This window comes from Vicugna pacos, unplaced genomic scaffold (genome assembly GCF_048564905.1).
Source record: "Vicugna pacos unplaced genomic scaffold, VicPac4 scaffold_21, whole genome shotgun sequence".
Taxonomy (NCBI): Eukaryota; Metazoa; Chordata; class Mammalia; order Artiodactyla; family Camelidae; genus Vicugna; species Vicugna pacos.
The window spans coordinates 16,008,756-16,030,011 of NW_027328742.1; the positions used below are offsets into that span (position 1 = coordinate 16,008,756).

The 21,256-nt window shown below is 47.9% G+C and overlaps 1 long non-coding RNA gene across 2 annotated transcripts; it reads left to right on the forward strand.

Annotated features, from left to right (window-relative positions):
- The first annotated feature begins 2,513 nt into the window (after positions 1-2,513).
- LOC140694510 (uncharacterized) lies at positions 2,514-20,628 on the forward strand. Of its 2 annotated transcripts, XR_012070136.1 has the most exons (8): positions 2,514-2,678; positions 7,380-7,541; positions 8,439-8,645; positions 8,857-8,947; positions 10,263-10,367; positions 11,705-11,777; positions 13,155-13,799; positions 19,032-20,628. It is a non-coding gene; the product is annotated as an uncharacterized lncRNA (long non-coding RNA). The 2 variants fall into 2 exon arrangements; XR_012070137.1 differs by lacking the exons at positions 8,439-8,645; positions 8,857-8,947.
- Positions 20,629-21,256: the final 628 nt, after the last annotated feature.

The window sequence follows — 21,256 nt, forward strand, 5'->3', positions numbered from 1 at the left end:
CTCTGGCAACTCCCTGGGGTCCTCTGAGGAGTGTGGTTCTGTCAGAACCATCTGCCCTGTGTCAGGAGCAGACCAAGCCTCAGGTAGCTTAGAAGGGCTATCATGCAGCCCATGCTTTGGACGGTCCTCAGTTCTGACCTGCATGATCTTGAGACACTTTTGTAACTCCTAACACTCTGTTTTCTCATACCTATAGTGATGGTTATTGATGACTAACTGAATTATGCTCTTACAATGCGCAGGTGCTATTGTTCCTCAGATAACAGAATGTTTTGAAGGGATCAACTGCTTATCACTCCCCTCTAATCAAATATCTTTTTAAAGCACCAGTTCCTGAGGTGTTGGCAGTTTCTGCTCTGAGCTCCAGATCCTGATCCTGCCAGTGGTCTATAGTGATGCCAGTGTGTACATGCTCTTCCTTGTGCACCGGTGTGGAAAGGAGACAGCTCATTCCCCTACATGAGGCTGCAACATGCTGAAACTCAAAGCAGGCACAATGAAGAATCAGCTAGAGTCCCCAGTACCAGCTGTCCCAGGTAGAAACATCACCTTCACCACTGTGTTTCTGTGCTCCTATCAGGCCTTCACTACTCCCAGCAGGCCATGCATGAGCAGTGTGAAAGGTGACTGCCTGTCCCAGCACAGCATGGTGGTGATGATCCCTCCTTATCTGTTTGTCTTTGGAATGTCCCCACACCTCTCTGAGCTTCACTTTGCTCTTCTCACAGGCAGGGTTGTACAGGCATGAACCTCACAAGGTTATGGTAGGAAGTCACGGTAGCTGCTCACCCAGTGGCAGGCTCTGCCCAGAGGGCTGCTGGGAGTTCTGTGTGTCTTCACACTTGTCCTTCACTCTCCCCAATGAAAACACTCTTGGCCTTATCCTTCCCTGGCCTGCGGCCTTTCTGTGCTTGCAAAAGAACATGGAAACAATCTGCAAAGAAGTTTTGAGATTCTGTCCGTCTGGTCCAGGAAATGCTGACTCTGCTACATGTGCGGGTGGGTGGGCTCTCATGGGAGGGGCTGGGGCAGGGCTTCCCTTTGCAATAAGCTACCACACCCAGGCCTTTCCATGATCCAGACTCCTGGGACCAGGGTGCAAGTCCCCAGCTCCCCACTTGTCAACCATGTGACCTGGGCAACTTTCTCAAACCCAAGCTTTGTCCACCCAAGGTCAGCAGAGATGGAGGATAACAGGATGTCCTGCACAGAGTGTCTGTGCAGATTAAGTGAGATAGAACAGACAGAACAGTGGGCAGGGCCTGGCCCATTTGTTGGCAGAAGGGAATTCACCGTGTGCAACCAGGTCCGCGTGTCACCCAGCAATCTGCCCAGAGGCTTAGCCACTCCATCGCTATCACGCATCTGAAGTCCACTTAACCACATGGGAGAGAAACAAACATATCTTCTGAGTGTAGCTGCCACAGGGAAAATTGCATCTGAGCAGGCAGTCAGACCAGAGGGTGATCAGGAAGGTGGAAAATGCCCCCTGGGTTTGAGCAGAGTGGAGCTGCCCTCCAGAGCCTGGGGTTAGTGAGGATGGGTTTGTAGAAATGCCCCTCTCCTTAACCCATCAATGCTGGGTCCTGTGGGTACTGAGTCCCACAATCGGTGTGGTGCTAGTGCCCTCAGCACAGAGAAAACCCCAGGGATTCCCACAAGGCTCTGTCCATGTCCTCTGCTTGCTGAACTCCCACTCTGATTGGTGACCCCACCTGGGATGCATAGAGGAGGAGAGGCAGAGGTCTGTGCTGTCAACATCACTGCTCTACCCTGGGAATCTGGCACACAGTAGGTGCTCGGTAAGTCATTTTTTAATGAATAGCGATACTGGGTCCATTTTCTGTAGGTGTCTGTGCCCCCAGATCAGGGACCCCTTGGGGCTCACCTCACAAATGACATGAAATAATAATCCCACCAGGAGCAACAACAGCTCCTCAGAATAAGTGGGATTTTCCAAGCACTCTCCACCTGTTGCATCGGCCTCCCAGCAGGGAGGTGGGCTGTGAGGGGCAGCACTGCAGTCTGCACTGTAACAAGGAGAAAGCCAAGGGCCGCAGAGAGGAGTGCCTTTCCAGTGTCACTGCTCACTTTCCCACTTTTTGGGAGACTGGGAGGCTTTTCTGCTATATTCTGGGCCTGAAGCTCCAATAGTGTGTGGATATGACTCCCTCCCTGGAGCAGGGAACCACTAAGTGACCTGTCACTTGTCACCAAGCAGAGGGATTCATCCCAGCTCATCATGCTAACTGCAGATTGGGCTAATAGCAGGATCCTCTGGGAGACATCACACTCTTCCACTGTGGAAACGGGCGGGCGAACAGCCCGTTTTTTCCTGGAGAGGATGGTCACATGGCCTCGATCTGGCCAATCAGCATTTTCCATCCTCCCTGGCCACTGGGATTGGCTTAGGGCTGGGCACCAGCCCAATCAGGCTCCACAGAGGTCAGGCCTTGGTGCTGGAATCCTGGGGGAAGAGAAGTTCTATTTCACTTGGGAGTTGAGGGGTGGTGGTGTCAGCCTGTGGCAGTTGGTGGCTGTCTTGCTCTCATAAAGGTAGAGCCATGTGAAGATGGCACCAATGCCAGAGCCCAGAGGTGGGGAAGGATGACTTCTGCTGATGTCTCTGAGCACCAGGTACAGCCCTGCCTGAAGCTGTCTCCCTGTTGACATCTCAGGTAAGTCATTCTCTCCTGCACTGTTTGTTTCCTTAAGTCACTTTGGTTTTCTGTCACTTAAGAACAATTTTTGACTATTCCTTCAAGCTGGCTAAATGGAGTCCCTGGAACTGCAAAAGTGTGGTGACAGGCAATGATGTGGCTAATAGACTCCAGAGGCCTCTGTTCAAACAGGGGGTTGTAAATGACAAGGGAGAGTAAACATGGCCTCAGGGAACAGATTTGCTAGTGGCAGCTCCCAGTTCCTGGATATTAGAGTGCACACACTCAGCCAGGTCTCAGCTCTGCTGTCACACCTGCTAACCCACACCTCTCCTCTCCCACGTGCCTGGCCTCGGGGCTGGACACCCCAGGGCAACTGAAAAAGCCCAGGGCTTTGTGTTGTAATTTACACAGGCTGTCTCCACTTCTGAGTGTGAGGGTGACTGGGTTCCAGTTTACAGAGGAGAAAACAGACTAGAGGGGCTCGCTGGTGAGCTGTGGGGGTGGGACCCCAAAATACCATCTGACCTATGACTTCAGAGTGGGCAGCCTCCCCACCCTCAGCCAGGATGCTTGCTAAGCCTAGGGGCTCAGAAGTCCTGCTCACTCCAGCACTCCTCCTAGAGGTGAGGGTGGGGAGGGGAGGGGAGGGGTGGGCTCTTCTCTATATAACACTCACCCCCTGCAAGGGCACACGTATGACCTCACAGTCTGTCATTCCTTCCTTATGACCTGGACCTCCTTGGCCGGGCATGAGAGGCGCCTTGATGTGTGAGCACTGCAGTCCATGGGTGCATACTTGGGCAGGTGCACCATGACTGAGAGGACAGCAACACAGGTTAAGCCCCCCCATGCTCAGATAATTACATTCTGGAACTGAGCGTTGTCCAGGGGTCAGGTGGCCAATTCTGGCCTTAGGGGCAAATTCTTATCATCCAGGTGGCTGATTTTTAAGTTAAATTACACATTTGCAATCCAATAGTCAAGCCCATTTCTAAGCAGCCTCGTAGCCTCTCAGCTTTTACCCCTCGCTGGGACCATGTTCTTAGCTTCAAACTGAGTGCCATAATGGACATGAATGTGTCCTTTTCATGTGTCACCTTCAGAGTAAGGGACCGCCCAAACTCTCCTCCCTTCCCCTTGTCAACACCTCCACACAGGGAGTGGGGCAATTTTGATGCAGTTGTGCAAAGGTGTGAGCTAAGGATTTAGAATGACCAGGCTAGAAGGGGCCTGCCCCACATGGCAGGGCAGGTGGTCTGGCAGGGGAGTGATGGTTCACTTGTGAAACCTCAGCTGGTGTCAGGCAGCGACAACAGACTGGCAGCCAAGGGCTCAGCTGGTGCAGAGTAAGCGGATTAAGTGTGTTCACCCAGACGCCTCGGGGATGGTGGCCCCAGACTACAACTACAGGTGAGGAAGGTGGAGGGTCCCCAGTGCCTGGACCTCCACCTTCTAAAAATCAGGATTGAGATGTGGCTTTGAAATCAGAACACTGGGGCTCAAAGCTTCCCTCACCACTTGGTCAATAATTCAAAGCAAATGCGCCTCAGTTTTCTCATGTGTAAAATGAGAACGTTGAAGCCTCTCCCTCTGAGGGTGTTGAGGGAAGTAAATGCGGTGACAGCAGAGCACAGGAGCTGTCTGGGCTGAGCCTGCACACAGGCAGGCCGTTGTTGCTGCCATGACCACTGTCTTCCAGGGCAGGGTCTGCACTCTCTCCCTGTGAAGGTCCAGACAGTAAACATTCTAGGCTTTGAGGGACCTACAGTCCCTGTCACAACTACCACCCTCTGCTGTTGCAGGGCAAAGGCAGCTCCTGCAGTAGGTAGTCCAGGCTCTCACCTCCGCTTCCTGAGTGTGTGTTCCTGAGATATAACTGTCAAATAATGTTGTTGGCTTTAGGTGTGCAGCATAATGATTTGTTACATGTACATATTGTTAAATGATCACCGCATTAAGTTTAGTTGACGTCTGTCATCACCCATAGTCACACACTATTTTCCTTGTGATGAGAAATTTTAAGAGGTACTCTCTTAACAACTATCAAGTGCACAATGCAGTGTTGTTAACTACAGTCACCCTGCAGTACGTTATGACCCCAGGACTTGTTTGTCTTATAACTGGAAGTTTGTACCTTTTGATTATCTTCACCAATTTCAACCACCCCCTCCCTCACCTCTGGCAATCACCAACCTGATCTCTGTTTCTATGGGTTTCGGTTGATTTTGTAGATTCCACATATAAATGAGATCATGGGTATTAGTCTTTCTCTGTCTTATTTATTTCACTTAGCATAATACCCTGAAGGTCCATCCAAGTTGTCACAAATGGCAGGATTTCAATTTTTTAATGTCTGAATAAGATTCCATTATATACATATATATACACACATATACATATATATATATGTATGTGATGCATATATATATGATGCATGTATATATGATGCATATATACATATATATACACACATATAAGCCTATATACATATACACATATATATATGCTATATATATACACACACACACACACACACGTATCACATTTTCTGTATCCATTCACCTGTTGATGGACACTTAGGTTGTTTACATATCTTGGTTATTGTAAATAATGATGCAGTGAACATGAGGGCACTATTGTCTCTTTAAATAGTGATTACATTTCCTTTGGATATATTCCCAGGACTGGACTTGCTGGATAACATGAGAGTTTTAATTTTAAATTTTGGGGGAGCCTCCTTACTCTTTTCCAGAGTGACGGCACCAGTTTACATTCCCACCAATGTTGCACAAGTTTCCCTTTTCCCCACACCCCCGCCAGCACTTGTTATCTCTTGTAGTTTGATGACAGCCATCCTGAAAGTGGGAGGGGATATCTCACTGTGATTTTGACTTGCATTTCCTTGATGATGAGTGATGTTGAGCGCCTTTTCATGTACCTGTTGGCCATCTGTGTGCCTTCTTTGGAAAAATGTCTATTCAGTTTCTCTGCCCACTTTTTAAATCAGATTGCTTGTTTTTCGCTGTTGAGTTGTAAGAGTTCTTTATATGTTTTGGGTGTCAACCCCTTATCAGATATATGGTCTGAAAGTACTTTCTCCCCTTCTGTCTGTTACCCTGACCACTGCTTTCTGGATGACGGGGGTCCAGGCACTTGGGAATCTCTGCTTCTCACGTGTTTCCAATGGTGGGTGGGTGAGGGCTGTGTTCTGATAAAACTGTGCATAACCGTCAGTCACTACCCCTTCTGCTAGGAGGTGACTCTGAAGAGTGCAGTGAGGGCAGGGATGTTTCCCTGAAGTCATCATTTCGATGGTCATGTGCTCTGGAACTCACATCTTCTAGCCCGGATGTGATGGGGCAATTTGAAAAGGGAGGACCTTGCAGCTAAAACACTGAGCAGGTGCTCTTGTGTCTTATTGGAAGGACCTGGAGACCAAGTTGTGTGGAACAGGGACTCCTCCAGGTCACAAGACTCAGTTCAGACTTCTGGGATGCAGAGACCTGCTCTGAGCCACTATCACTGAGGAGGGAAAGGCCTCAGGCAGGAGGGAGGAGCTGCTGGGTTTCACTTGCCCTGCTTGTCAAGTATCAGCTCTGGTGATGTGTGGCACATGGGCTTAACTTTGGGCCTGTAAAAGGAGAGGTTCCTGGGGAAGGGCTGGCTTTTTCTTCTGATTGAGGTCCTACTGTGTGCCAAGCACTGCAGTCCTCTGAGTCAGGGCTGGAAAGCCAGGCACAGAGAGATCAGGGAAACTTTCCAGGTCACACAACATTAGGGGCATCACTAGGGTCTAATGCAGACCTGACACCCAGCCCACATTCTCTCTCCTTTCCCAGGACCATCATGATCCCACATGTCAGCATCACCCAGAGAGGCCCGGGTATGGGCACTGGGACCTTCCCTGACTAACATGTCAGGAGCTTTAGGAGGGAGGACAGGACACTTCCTGAGTCCATGATGCCCACAGGCTGATCTCAGCGAGAGGCCCAGCACACGCTCTGGGCCGAACCCTAGCTCTGTCCTGAGTCACTCTGTCCTCCCCGCCTCAGTTCTTCTGCCCATATGGGGCTGGAAACAGCAGCCACTTCACAAGGGTCGAAGGAACCTCCAGGATCCTGGAAGCAGCGCCCTCACACAGGGAGCACGGTGGGGTCAGCTTCCATTGTCTCCTTATCTTTTCCTCACCTCTTTGCTGGATGAGGAGTCCCAGCAGGGCCCTGGCTTGTCCCAAGTCTCACCCCAGATCAGGGTCCAGCAGGGGGTGGTGTCCAGGCTGGACTCTGTCCTCTACCCCTTTTGGGGACCCTCGTTCCCCGCACCTTGGCTGCCTGGACACTGTCTTCCAGGGGCCTCTGTGTGCTTCACCACGCACCTGGCATTCCCCAATTCTGGGCTATTCCAGTGCCCTCTGGCCCTGGGCCTCACACCGACTCCGTGCTGAGTGGAAGTGCACTGATGGACATGCTGGGCCTCCTGGACTGTCTGGGGGAGCCCGATATCCCCGTCTTGCTCATGGTCCAGAGAGACCAAAGTGGTGAGAGGGTGTGTCTCCATTCACGTGGATTTGCTCAGAGATTCTTAGCAATATGAGGGACAAAAGGATGACATGAACACAGGAGAGCGGGGTGGAGGGGATGTCAGCAGAGCATGAGGAGGGGTCGATCCCGGGCTGGTCTCATAACCCCCTCAGCCTTGGCTTTCTCCTCTTTAAAGTGGGACAGACTATTGTGAGGTGAGCGGGATCCTGACCCATGGCCAGACACTGTCCTACACGCCTAAGAGAAGCTCACTGACTCCTCGTGGAAATCTGTGGTGCAGGGACAGGCGTTATCACCCATTCCTGCAGAAGAAGTAACTGAGGCACAGAGAGAACAGGTGAGGTGACCACCCCAAGTTACACAGCCCAGGCCGTCTGGTTCCAGTGTCCAGGCTCATGGTCGGTGCCCACTCTGGGTGTCCCCCCTCCCTTCACCCTCCAGTGGGACCCACGGCCGCAGCCTCATCTCAGTGTGATTGTTCATGGGGAGCAGGGTGGGGGCACTGAGGGCCCCTTTCTCTGAGCACTGCTTTCCCAGGAGGCTCAAGGGGTTGGTTGTATTCACTGCTGGACCCCCAGGCCTGGCCCCAGGCCAGCCACCCTGCAAGGCCTGAATCAATGATTATTGAGTAAATACCTGAACATCTGCATGTACCTGCGTGGTGCCCCATTTCCTCATCTCCACAGCACACCTGGCTGCACGGCTGATACTTCTTGTCATCAGGCCTCTTCCAGGGAGAGTCAAGGGGACCAGAGCTGTTCAGCTGGGGACAGGGAGCCTCAGGGGCCCTGTGGCTGCCCCAAGCCTCTCCTGGCCTGTCCCAGGACAATCCACAGGGAGGCCCAGCCAGCTTCCAGGAACAGCAATGAGGTCCTCACCCCAGGGGTGTGGAGTAGGTGCTGAGTGACTCTGCATCTGATGGGGCCCTGGGGGTCAGGCTGCTTTCAACATCCATTCCAGGCCTACACCCCTGCTGGCAGCACGGAGCTGGTCATAAAGGACACAGGCCCTGGGGCCAAGGTTACAGCAGGTCCCTGCTCCCTCTCTGTGCCTCAGTGTCCTCATCTGTAACAGAGAACTAGTAACAGGGCCATGGAGGGGCTCACTGAGACCCTCCTCTGTGGCCTTGGGTGGACACTGCCCTCCCTGTGCCTCAGTGTCCTTGTCTGTAACACAGAATTAGTAGCATTTTTCTTAGCCCCTTTGGCACATTTTTCTGAGTCTCTTTCCACAGTGGGCCCAGGGCTTTCACAGAGCTCACAGACTTGGGAGATAATCAGAGTGGGGTCACAGCCCTAGTGTTCACAGCTGAGTCCAGAGGAGCTACAGGAGGAGTGGGAATCCAGAAGTGCTTCATGGAGGAGGTGAGATCTGAGCTGTGTCCCCAAGGATGAGCTGTCATCTAGCTGAGGACTGGCACTGAGCAGGACCCATGTACATGGTGAATGAGGGTGTGAATGAATGAATGGGCACCCCTCTAACAGAGAGTGAGGAGGGAAGACCCCCAGGCCAAAGCAGGAAACACAGAGCACCCTGGGGGAGCAGAGGGCGGGGCTGCAGTGTGATGCCTGCCTCACCCTTTATGGGTGTCTTGCCACCACTTTACCCTGTGCTCTGGTGGATTGGGAGCCTTTGTCTCTCCTCTGCTACAGTATCCTGCTCGTTATTCCCAGCAACACCCGCCTGTGTCACCTCATTGTCCCCAAGTGGACCTGGACCTGTCTTGTGGGAGATTGCGAAGAGGTATTTGGTGTGCAGCCCAAGACTGAAGTGGGAGTGAGAGGATGATAACGACCTCCAGAGGGGATCGTGGGCTGGGAGACATCGGAGGGGTGGGGAAGGCAGAGCCTCAGGGCAAAGTATCCTGCTAGTGGTGGCTCCATCCTGAGGGGTTTCACAGGGAGGAAGCAATCATGGGGTAAAGGCAGAGCTCAGTTTGGGGCACACTGACCTGGAATAGCTCATCACAGAGACGTCCAGAGGGGCTGGATGTAGGGGACAAAGGAGCCACTGATGTCAGGGTCAGAGCCTGAGACCCAGATGAGGTGGGGCGCTGGTGCAGGGGAAGGGGCTTGAGGATGTCAACATGTTCATTCATTGGGGTCCTCAGGGTGGGGACCTTCATGTTCATTTCACAGCCACCTGGTGCCTGACAGAGCTGGGCTTAGGGAGGTCACTGAGTAGACATGTGCTGACAACCTAGATTCTCCTGTTTCCACATAAAGTCCCTGGTGTGAAGCCAGCTGGCACTCTTCAGAGTCATACATCCTCATCCCTGGGCTCTCTGTGTGCCTAGAGCCCAGTGGCACCTTACCTCCCACTCCCCACTGAAGGACCCTTTGCACACCTGCATTTCCACAAGCTATAAAACATCTTCACTTGATGTGTGTTTACCCTAGGAAAACTCATTTCCCCAGGAAGAGAGGCCTCACATCCTTCCCTTATTAAACTGGTAAAGCATTTTGTTCAGAGAAGCCCCTGACAGATCTCACAACCAACCAGGTACTTGTGCATGAATTGATCATGCAGCCCCATCCTCCTTGTGTGCACAGCACACCCCCAATAACAGACTCCACACACCTACCCTTGGTGCTCATGCAGGCACCACTTGTCTGTGGGGCCCGATGTGGCCTATAGCAGTGTCCCTATTAAACTTTCCTAAACGCTTCTCAGACACTGCTAATTCTTTACCAACCCAAGTAACTAGCCTGCCATTGTGCCCACAGCACCTGAAACAGAATTGGCTAAATTATGCAGATTGATGATGCAGGTTAATTTCTATAAAGGTGAAATCAAGGTTTACAAATAAAAGCAACATACATACTCAAGGCAGGACTAAGAACTCACACGGATAACTAAGACCCTCCAAGTGCATCCCACTGTGGCCTCAGGGCCTTTGCACTGGCTGCTCTTTCAGCCAGTATCTCTCTCCACCTGCTTCTTAAACACCTCCAGGAATCTGCTCAAATGTCCTCCCTGACCTTATTTTTCTCCAAGGAAATTATCACCGCCAGACATTGTGTATATTTTACTTAATTTTCTCTGTGTCCCCCACCAGGCTGTCTGCTGCACTAGAATGGAGACCCGCCTGCTTCACTCCCTGCTGTGCCCCGTATCTGGAACCCGCCCAGCACACAGTAGGACCGCAGCGAATGTATGCCGGGTGTGTGATCACTGTAGGCCACAGGCAAAAGCCTTCCCAGCAGTGATGATAAGAGTCATTCATTCTCTACTTACTGAGCCCTACTGTGTGCTGGATACTGACCTGGGTGGGAGGCATGCAGTGGGTGAAACACAGTGAGCACACACAACATGTTAGGAGGGACACAGGATTGGGGGAAGTCAGGAGTGTAGGGTGGAGGAGAGGGCCGGGTGGAGACAGTGGTGGCAGGGGAGACAGAGAGGTGGGGCCCAGGTCGTGCAGGGCTTGATGGGATGGCTCCTGTGAGGGCTTTCCCTCTGGGCAGCGGAACCACGGCTGGGTGCGGAGCAGGGGCCCGGGTCCTGAATGCTATGCAGGAATTGAAGCAGGTGTCTGCTGGGGAGATATGTGTGGAGGAGGCTGTCCCTGTAGACTGTGCAGGCAGGGAAGGCTCCTCTGAGGAGGTGACATCTGAGCTGAGCCCTTGTATGGGCCGTGTTTCCATCTTCTGTAGACTGGATGTTTTCATATGCCCTGCAGGCCTACGCAGGATATGCCCTGTTCTCAGCCACCTGGACTTGGCCTCCTGCCTCCCTTGTGTGCCCTCCCACCACGGAAGGAGTCCTTCTAGATCTAACCCACTACCTCCTCCACTGGACTTGGACCCACACTGAGCCACTGTCCACCTGCCCAACTCACCCAGAGTCAAGTCCAGACACTTGGGGGAGCCCCTCCACCCCAGAACCCAAATCCCAGTCCTGCCTGTGAAAGTGGCAGATCCTATGGCTTTGGATACTGATTCCAAACCCAAGGCCCCCTGGATCCCTCAGACCTGATTCATGATGGCTCTGATTGAGCCCCACACGTGCTCGATTGGCAAAATGCCAAATTGGTATCTGGGTGTGCAGATGCAGTGGAGGTGGCCAAGGGAGATTTTGATAAACTCAATCACGCACACCAGTGTTGTTGCTTTCTCACGGGGTCCCAGGCCGGTTTGCTCTCTTGATAGGAGCAACGACAATCCACAACACTCTCCAGATCACTGAGACTGAGTGTGTGCCATCATCCATACCCCTGTCCCACATCTTGCACAGCCTCTGCTAGCTCAAATTTGGCAGCTCAGTTCTTGGTCTGGGAATCAATGGTGGGGATATTCTGTGCTGAATTTTTGAGTTCTGTCAGCCAAGCATCTGCTGTGCACTCTCCTAACACTCAGTGCAGTGCTTTCAATCCCATGCGTCCAGTCCGCTTGAGAGTGTGTGTCCAAGTAAAGCAGAGTTTCACCTTTGCTGCTCCTTCACCAGAGGCCAGGTCCTGCACTGGTTTCCACTTTCTACTTTGCCTTCTCCTCCTTTCAGGTTTTGGGAGGTCTCCTTCTGTCTTGGGAAATAAGAGGCCACTCTTCACCAAGTGTCCTGAGCCAAGGCCTGGGTGAGTCGCAGTTTATCTTGCTGTGGCCATGGCAGCGAGTAAGCGAAGCTTGCACTGGTTCTCTTCCAACTGGACATCGATAAATCAACACTTTCCAGACATAACTCACAGATATGTGATTCTTATTTAGCTCTTTCATCTGTACAGCCATGGTGGGAGGGATTGTCTGAAGACTCCAGTATTGACATCATGTTGATACCTCAGGTGCAGTCTTTCAAATGGTTAATGGAATTGATTTACGTATTTTGGGATTTGTATGAAAATGAAGTTAATCTTTGAAACATACTGAATCAAGCTACAAACCAGACTTGTCATTTTCAGATACCAGTTTGTCAACTCTAAGAGAAAAATAGACAGAAACAATGTAAAATAGCAGTCCAAAGTGGTGAAGGGGACAGGTGAACCCTTTAATGTTGATGCTTTCAACAACAAGAGCAACCATGATATGAATATTGGAACCATGAAATAACCACCACTCTGGATTTCCCTTGTGCATGTGGTGCAATTTCCTACCAATGACACGTACTGGCCAATGTTGGTAATTCAAGGGGCAACTTTTCTCTCTAGGAAAAAAGAAGGAAACTCAAACAATATATTTATATGTAGGCTTGATTCCAATAGCACCTAGAGGCATTATAGCTATGAGAAGACTGCTGCAGCTTTGCTAGTCTATGCAGAACCAGGTGCTCTTCTATCAACCATGAGAATATTTAATCATCCCATCATGTTTGGTAAAGCGATTTAACCAATCCAAGACTGAAACCCCATGATATCCTGCACCCGGGACTTGACTGAAGGGAAAAGACAATCCACAAAACATGTGTCCCTAAATGTCTATGGTGACTTTTACAGTTCATTTCAATAACTGACTTATAATAGCTACCTATACTGTCTTGAAAAACTGAGGCCTAATACATATTAAAGTTCAGTCAAAGATTCCCCTCACTTATCACACTCCCTTCACCCCAAAGAAGACATAACCCCAGCATTTTCTGAATCTAGGGGAAGGTTACCATTTCAGGCTGTGATCTAAGAATTCAATTCCAATCTATTTTAATCGAGAGTAGTTGACCATGGAGGAGCTCACATTTGTGCACTGAATGTGAGTGTGGTTGAACTCTGATTCTAGGAGGGGCTTACTCTGCTCCTACTGGATTCATTCAGCCCAGGTGCTGATGCTTTGAAATGGATGCCTGAGTGGTGGGGAGGGAAGAGAAAGTGCTTGATAGCAAGGCACAACCCTGGGAGAAGGCTTACCAGGGCTTGGTGCTTGGTGGTATTAGCAGTTTGTAATTGCCCCTTGTGATATGTGGATTCTCATGACTTGTTCCAAGAACATGAGAGCTTTTATGATCTCTGCCATCTCTTCTGTTTTAGGAGTTCGGAAACTTGGACCCGTTCTTGGAGCACTGAATTGAGTACTTTCCTCAAGTGCACGTTGATCCTCCACAGGTCTCTGGCAATATCAGTGAGGCTCAGTATGTCGAATGAATGAATTTCGAGCCTAGCATTCTATACAGAAGTCTCCATGACAGTATTCTCAATTGTAGCAGGACCACACTCATCAATGTTTTGCATCTCCCCTTAATCCGTGCATCCAGCATTTCCGCAAACTTCTCTTCGTGTCTCCCATAAAGTTGACTTCTAAAGGACTGGGAATGTCTCAGAGTAACTCAGAGTCTCACCAGTAAGCTGGAGACAGGCAGAACTTCCACTGTCTGACCTTTCAGGATCTGGAAACTGACCAGTGAACTCAGGCCATTGGGCAGCAGCAGTATCTCGAACTTACACAGCTTACAGAACAGGAGACATAACCCAAACTTCACATAGGGCAGTAGCCCTTCCATGACACTGATCCACCCATAGGGTTTGGCCCAGTTACATTGGATCCACCAGCCACAACAAGCCACGCGGAACACACCTTTATTCCACCTGGAATTCAACCGGTAACTGCCATCCCTAAAGGTAGCTGCATCTTGTCAGAGTTGGGGGAGGGGCTGCATCAGACGAGATTTTCCTAAGGTAAGTGCGTTTCTCTCCACTAGTGCCCCATGGTTCTTATATTCCATTCCTCTTACCTTATGTGCAGTTCTCTATACACAGCACAAATGGAGGAAGTATGTCCATGTTAACTTTATGGATTCACATGTCTTTAAACTCAGTACCCAAAGACCCACAAGAGGAATCTTATGTTTGCATCATATCCATTCACCCAGAATGCATATCTGTCTGTTGCTTTTCTGCTGAAACACCCACACTCTCAGAACATAGATCCATTTGTTTCATGGGAGCTGAATTTCCTAGAAATGAAACCAATCCCAATATACACTTTACTGTCTGTCTCCTTGGCTCCTACTGTGGTTTGGCAGAGCAGCTTGTCTTTGTTGTAGGCATATGCCATTTATTCTGTTCGTAGGCCTGAATATGACATTCATTCCTCCTGATGGAAAGCTTGTAACCCTATATCATGGACTATAGACCCATTTTATTGAAAATAGTCATTTGGGTTAGGTCACGATGTGCTCTTATGAATCAATATTTATGAATATTAATGCACGCATCTGTTTTCTAAGTTCAAGTGTGTTGTGAACATGCATGCAGCGAAACTGTGTCAGAGCATGCTGAATGATCCTTGACATCATTTTGAGTATTTTCTTTTGAATTTTCTTCATTCCTTCAGATATATGTCAGTCAACCGTATGCTTTTGTTGTGTGAACTTTTGTTTGTTTGTTGTTTGCTTGTTGTGCAAACACATTACGCCATGTGGCACTCCGTTTGATTAAGAGAGTCATATAAGCTGATTCGGAATATAAAGTGCTGAAACTCACCTATGTTTTCCTGCTTCCTTCTCCCATTCTTAGGATTTTGACGTCGTCTTTGCTTACTTTCCGATTATTCTTTGCAAATGATTGCACCTCTTGCATTTCCAATGATGGTTCTCTTATTTCCAGATCATCTTCCTTGTTTTCTATTCTGGGAAGGATTCTCAATCTTTCTTTTAGGATAAATTTCGAACTGCTGAATTCTTTTACGATTGGCCGGTCTGTGAAATTCTCTACATTGGCCAGTATTGTAAAGGGCACTCTTGTGGCATAGGCTACACTAGACTGCAGCTTTTTGTCATGCAGAATTTGGCCTTTGTCTTGTCCCTGTTTCCTGTCCTGCAATGAATCTGTGGAGATATCAGCTGAAATCCCTCTGCAGGTTCTGTTGTGACAAAGTTGCTTTATCTAGGTGCATTAAAATCACTCGGTTGATCATGAACTTTGATGAATTGAATGATAATACAGGTGCTTCTATGTCTATTGGGATTCCGCCTTCTTTGGATGCTGTGACAGAGAGGGCAGAAGGCCCAGGGGCCCATGCTGAACCAAGGCCCCTGCACCCAAAATTATGGTCTGACTTTGGGCAAATTACACAGTCTTCTTTACCATGAGATTCCTCTTCTATCCATGAAAATAACTGCCCATTGCACACAGAGTTACTTTATAAAGGACCAATCTATGGTCTTTTGCTGTTTAAGTATTAATTTTTAAACCAACTACAAATTGGCTTGCATTTAAAAGTCAACAATCTGGTTAGCATGCAGGACTTAGTGTGTGACAACCTGGACTCAGATCCTAGTTCCACATCTGTGGGCAGAGTAACCATGGCCACACCTGTTAACACGTATGTTTCAGCCTTGGCACCTTCACCCATCATATGGGGCGAGTGGGTGCACAGAAGAGACCCAGTGACAGGCAGCAGGTCAAGCACACAGCATGGTTTAGGCATGCACTAAGGACTCAGTAATTGACCTGCTCACTCTAGTAAGGGCTGCACTTGGTAGGAAGGGACTGTCTGGCAGGTCCCCTTCTACCCTATGCTATGTGAGATCCATGCTGTGGGGAGCTTGGATCTGCTCACCCAGCTGCCCTCCCGGGCCAGTGACCAGGCTGCCAGCAATCACCAGCAGGGCAGGGCCAGGAGCTGCTGTGTGGCCCCAGGGCCTCACCAGCCCCCTAGGTTGCCACTCAATATGCAGGCCACAGTATGGGAAGGTCCAGCTCATGCTGGTGGTAGCAGCCGGGCAGAGTTGACAATCCCCACCTGCACCAGGTAGAGGAGGCACTCTGAGCTCCCTGATGGCACCGGCTGCTTGTCACACACCCATGGAGACAGAAGGCTGGAGCAAATCCTCATCCATCTGACAGATGTATCAGTTCCACCGAGTACAAGCACAGACAGTTACCAGTGAAGTTGCAAGAAAAGGTGACTGAATTCCTCTTATGTCTTCTGAGATTCCCAACTTCTTGAAGTGAAAGAGTGTGTAGCGTTTCTCTGGAGCCCAAGCCAATTGTAGAATATTTAAAAACAAGATAATAGATATGTATACATTATTAAAATCAAAAACTTAAATTCATAAGAACAGTAGCTCTCACAAACAGAAACTATTCACAATTTCTATACTCTATATATTTCATATAACATTTTCTAAAATTAATTCAACCCATGTTGAGTAAGTATCAGCTTCATCACAGATTAAATATATAAAAACAACCCACAGCCAATGGTAGGAAAACAAGTAAGTGAATTGTGCTATACCCACATGATGGGCTGTTAGGTAGTTTCTAAATATTTTTCCACAGAGTATTTAACCATAAAGATACATCAGGGATAAATCAATATGCAAAATACAGCTTCAGGAGCACATTGTACAATTAGAACAGGAAATCGGATGGAGGGTATCCCAACTGTGCTTAAAACATTTATCGTGTGTCTAAGAAAAAGAGCTCAGTAGACTATATCAAAAAATTGTGGCACAGTCTTCTGGGTAGGTTTGTGGGTCACTCTATTTTCTTCTTTACATTTCTCCATTTTATCTAAATTTTGTACAGTAAGTGTAATTTTTATAATTGGGGGAAAAAACTGCACTAAGAAACAGAGAAAAATTTGAACAACAACCTTCTCTGTGGGCCTGCACGTAGTGTGAAACTTGTTTCAGATGCACAGGGGAGGCCAGGAAGCAGGCCCACAGGCACAGGCCCTGATCTCGGCCTGAACTGACCTCTGAGGATGTGACCTCAGAGAAGAGCCAGGCAGGACCGCACAGCAAGTGGCACCAGAACGCCTCACACCCACGAGGGGGCAGTGTTCCGAGACTGGCCGAAGGGGCTGCGAGCACAGAGCATGCTCTGCAGGCCTCCTGCCTCTCCTCACCCCAGGACAAAGGGGACACTGGCAGGGTGCGAGGACAGAGGGGAAGGATTTGGCTTTTTCCTCCTGACTGTAGACACGTCAGCCTCCCCCTGCAGTGATTTCTGAACTCTGAGGTATTAAAGCACCAGCATATTAGTACATCATCTCTGCAACGTCCTGAAATAAAACAGTGACTATTTTTTTAACTGAAATAAGTGAATTGATTTTAAAAAAACCTAGTTTGCATTTTTTAAATTTAAGCCTTAGTTGATTTGCAAAGTTATGTTAGTTTCCAGTGTATAGCATAGTGATTCATTTATTGCATTTTTAAACGGAGCTTAGCACATATACACACAAAACTGTATTTGCACAAAAGATACTTGTAATACACAAAATAACAAACATCAGTATCAGGGGTTGCCTCCAAGAAGGGACCTGCAGGAGGAAAGGCAGGTCTGACTTCCCGATGTAACCCCCTCCAGATAGCTTCAATTAATTAAAAAAAAAAAAAGCTTTAAATAATACATTTAACTAGTCCATTTTACCAAATATATATATATATATATATATATATATATATATATATATATAGTCTTTTGAAGCCTGAATTAGAAATCACTTCTGTAATATTTTGAAAATTAAAACGAAAAAATGACATTGCAGAGCATCCTGCAAGTCAAGGTGAATAATCTCTCCTTTTTGGCTCTTAAATAATTTTTGAAAAACAAGAAGCAAATCCTCTCCAGCCTGATCTTGTCAGAGAACACAGAATCACCCTCCAAATGGTCATGCGCCGCACCCACTGATATCCAGATGACAGTTCAGAATGAAAGCCAGGAAGACCCTACTGGCAAAGTGACACCAGGGCCAAGCAGAGCCCAGGGACATCAGACGACTGCTGACACCCGACTGCACAAATCTGCTACTGCAAATTTCCAACTGCCAGTGCCACAGACACTAAGCATCTTCCATTTTCTCACACACCTGGGTTAAAAAGCTCTTGTTACCTTTGCTAAGTACAGGTATGTCTTCAAAAGTGGTGCTTTAATTAACAGAAGGGTTTTTTTGTTTTTTTTTACTGTTTCCTTCACCTCAAATCAGGTTAGGCCCACAGACAGAGTAGAACTCGGTGCCCTGCTGATCACTGGGATAGTGTGAATGACCCCATCTCTGCTGTCAATGATGATTCCTGTTAATGTGTGTTCACCAACTTGTCATGATGTCCAGTACACAGCTAAGGCCAGCAGTGCCTTCACAAATACCACGGAGACCATCAGCATGGGGACTTTCTCAAGTGTTCCACCATCCTATCTTCAGGTTTGAGCAATAAGCCCTTTCTTTCTTACAGAGTCTGAATGACCTTTCCCTTTCCTACCTTCTATCTTCCTCCCAAATCCAAATTCCAAAGTGGACAACTAACATGTATGTTTTGTGCACTTAATCTGGAGGAGTCAACTCAGTAAGAGAAATCAACGCTTTGCTAAGAAAAGCCAGAGAGAAAGGAATTTTATTGTGGAATCAGGAGGTTTTAATTTCTAATCCACTGGTTCCCAGTGTGGGTCCACAGGTGGATTGCAATAAGACTACTTGTGGAGACTTTAGAAAGACAAAATACTGGGCCTGGCACCCAGAAATTCTCATCTGGCAGAACCAGGATGGTGGTTCTCAACCAGGGGCAATTTTGCCCCCAAGGAGCATCTGGCAACATCTGGTGCCATTTCTCGCTGTCACACTTGGGGGAGGGGAGGCTGGTGGTGGTGCTTCCCCTGGTGGGTCAAGACCTGAGGTGCTGCTAGACATCCCACAACACACAGCTCAGTACCTGCCCCTCCCACGAGGACTGCCCGATCCAAAATTCTGAGGCTGGAAACCCGTGGTCTGATATAAATTCTGAGAATGTGTATTTTGAAAAAAAAACTTTTGAGGAGACCTTGCTGCATAGACCACTTTGAGAACCACTGGGCCACTGTTTCCTAAAGTGTCTCCTATTCCATGGAACAAAACCAGCTTAGGGGTGGGGGAATATTTCTGGTTAAATTTGGAAGTGGTGGAATAAACAGAGTTTTCTAATGCAGGCATTTTCAGAGCCTTTAAGACATCACTGTGTACTGAGAATCACCACACAGAGGACACGGCATGTGGAATCTTCCAAGTTAATCATCTATGCAACTCCTCCTCTTTTTTCCTACAAGTAAGGGAATAGAATATGCAGGAAACATTTTGGAAAACAATTTTATCATTTAGTCCCCCAAATTTCAGTCAATTCCCTTATACAGAGTGGCAGATACATTACACCTAAAACCAACAAAACCCCCCACGAAGAACAAGCAGCTTCAGGGGAAGTTCTGCAAACTCATGGAACCACAGGAGCTCAGATCCACAAGGGGCAACCCTTGAAAGGCATTTATTTTGTTTTGTTTTGCTTTGTTTTAACAGATTCTATAGTATATTTTCTTTTTTATGATCAGAAGTAAAAGAAGCCAAAGAACCACACCTACATCTTGATCTTGTCTCCCTGAGGATACCTGAGATTTTAATGAATGTAAACAGACAAAAGCTGGACAAACTCTACACCAGCAGTAAAACCATAAATCACAGAACTTGCTCTGTACAGTGTTTGAGCTTGGACCAGAATGGGATGAGTTCATGTGCTCTTGAGTGCATGGGAAAGGAAACCATACCACACAATCTTACAGAGGCCTCTAGAATCACCATTTCTTCCACAATAGACAACTAGGGTCACTTGAGAATCACGAAAGTCTCTTGTCCTTACCTGAACTGCAATGTACAGTCCTGGTACATTAAATAATTTGAACATAATTTCTGCAAGATATTCTCTATTTTCTGGTGTATTCAGTGGAGGTTCTGTCTGTAAGGAAACATTCACTATATTTAGCGTTCACCCAAATTTCATGTAATTACATCAGAACCACAAAAACTTGATCTAAAAGCATGTTCATTAAGATTCTGTACAACTCCTTAATTTGACAGACAGAGTATACCCAGAGTGATTGATTAAACATATTTTGGCTGTGGGGTTTAAAAATCTTTGAGAAATCAAACCCTCTCTAAACACTTCTGCTCTTACTAATCGACCCCAAAACAAGAACAAGCTACAGAGAAGGAAACTCCACCTCGGATAACAGAATGCCCAAACACCGTGAATCTGAAGAGACGGGCAGTGAGCTGCCAAGGGCAATAACAACCCCACCGAGACCAGATGAGGGAGGACAAGGAAAGGGAACACCAGGGACTTCAGATACCAGGTAATATCCAGTTCTCCAGAGAAGAGCAAAAGCAGAGAGCCCTTGCTTGGAACCAGAGCAGTCTGAGCAGCACAGCTGCAGAAGCCTCACTCCACAGGCCCTCCCCTCAGAGCACAGGAGGCAAGGTGAGAAGTTACACCTCCACCATCTGCTGTGAGAAACACAAGCTTGGGACAGAAGCTGCTTCACCCAGACGCTGCCCGCCACCCAGCCTAAACTCGCACACACAGCCAGTTCAGGAAGAGCTCCCCTCACTCAAAGATGAGGAAAGAACACAAAGAGACTAGCCAAACACCATATAAAAACACTCATAGAAAAAGAGAGGGGAAAGAGAAAATAGGAAAAAACAAATGGCAGATAAAAACATGTACCCCGAAAAATATAAAAATAAAGCAGATGAAAATCATGACATAGATATCTGAATTTTTTGAAATGTCTATTTAAAATAATAACTATTATCTAATAGGAGGAAATTAACAGGATTACAGAAAGATAAAAATAAATAAACATGCTTTTTGTCATTCAGCAATATGTTGAACATTTTTCCATGTTAATAAATATGGATTTACATCACATATTTAAGCTGGAGGAAAAAGAGAGAAAACAAAGAGAAAAAAAAAACAAAGAAAGGAAAAAAAAATCTAGGCCTTTTGACAAAATAAATAAATAAATTAAAATCCACATTACCCTTTGTTACATACTGAGCTTTGTGTCCCAAAACTCTTATGCTGGAGCTGCAACCCTCAGGTGACTGTGTTTGGAGATGAAGCCCCTAGAGGGGTAATCCAGGATCACTGAGGTCACAGGACAGCATTAACATCTCTGCAGGAAAAGGCAGAGGGATCAGGGAGCTCTCTCTCACTCACACACAGAGGAAGAGCCACACGAGGACCTGGTGAGAAGGAGGCCGTCTGCAAGCCAGGAAGAGAGATCTCACCATAGACCAACCATGATGGCACCTTGATCTCAGACCTAAAGCCCCCAGAGCTGTGAGAAAACAAATGTCTGTTGTTGAAGCCACTCAGCCTATGGTG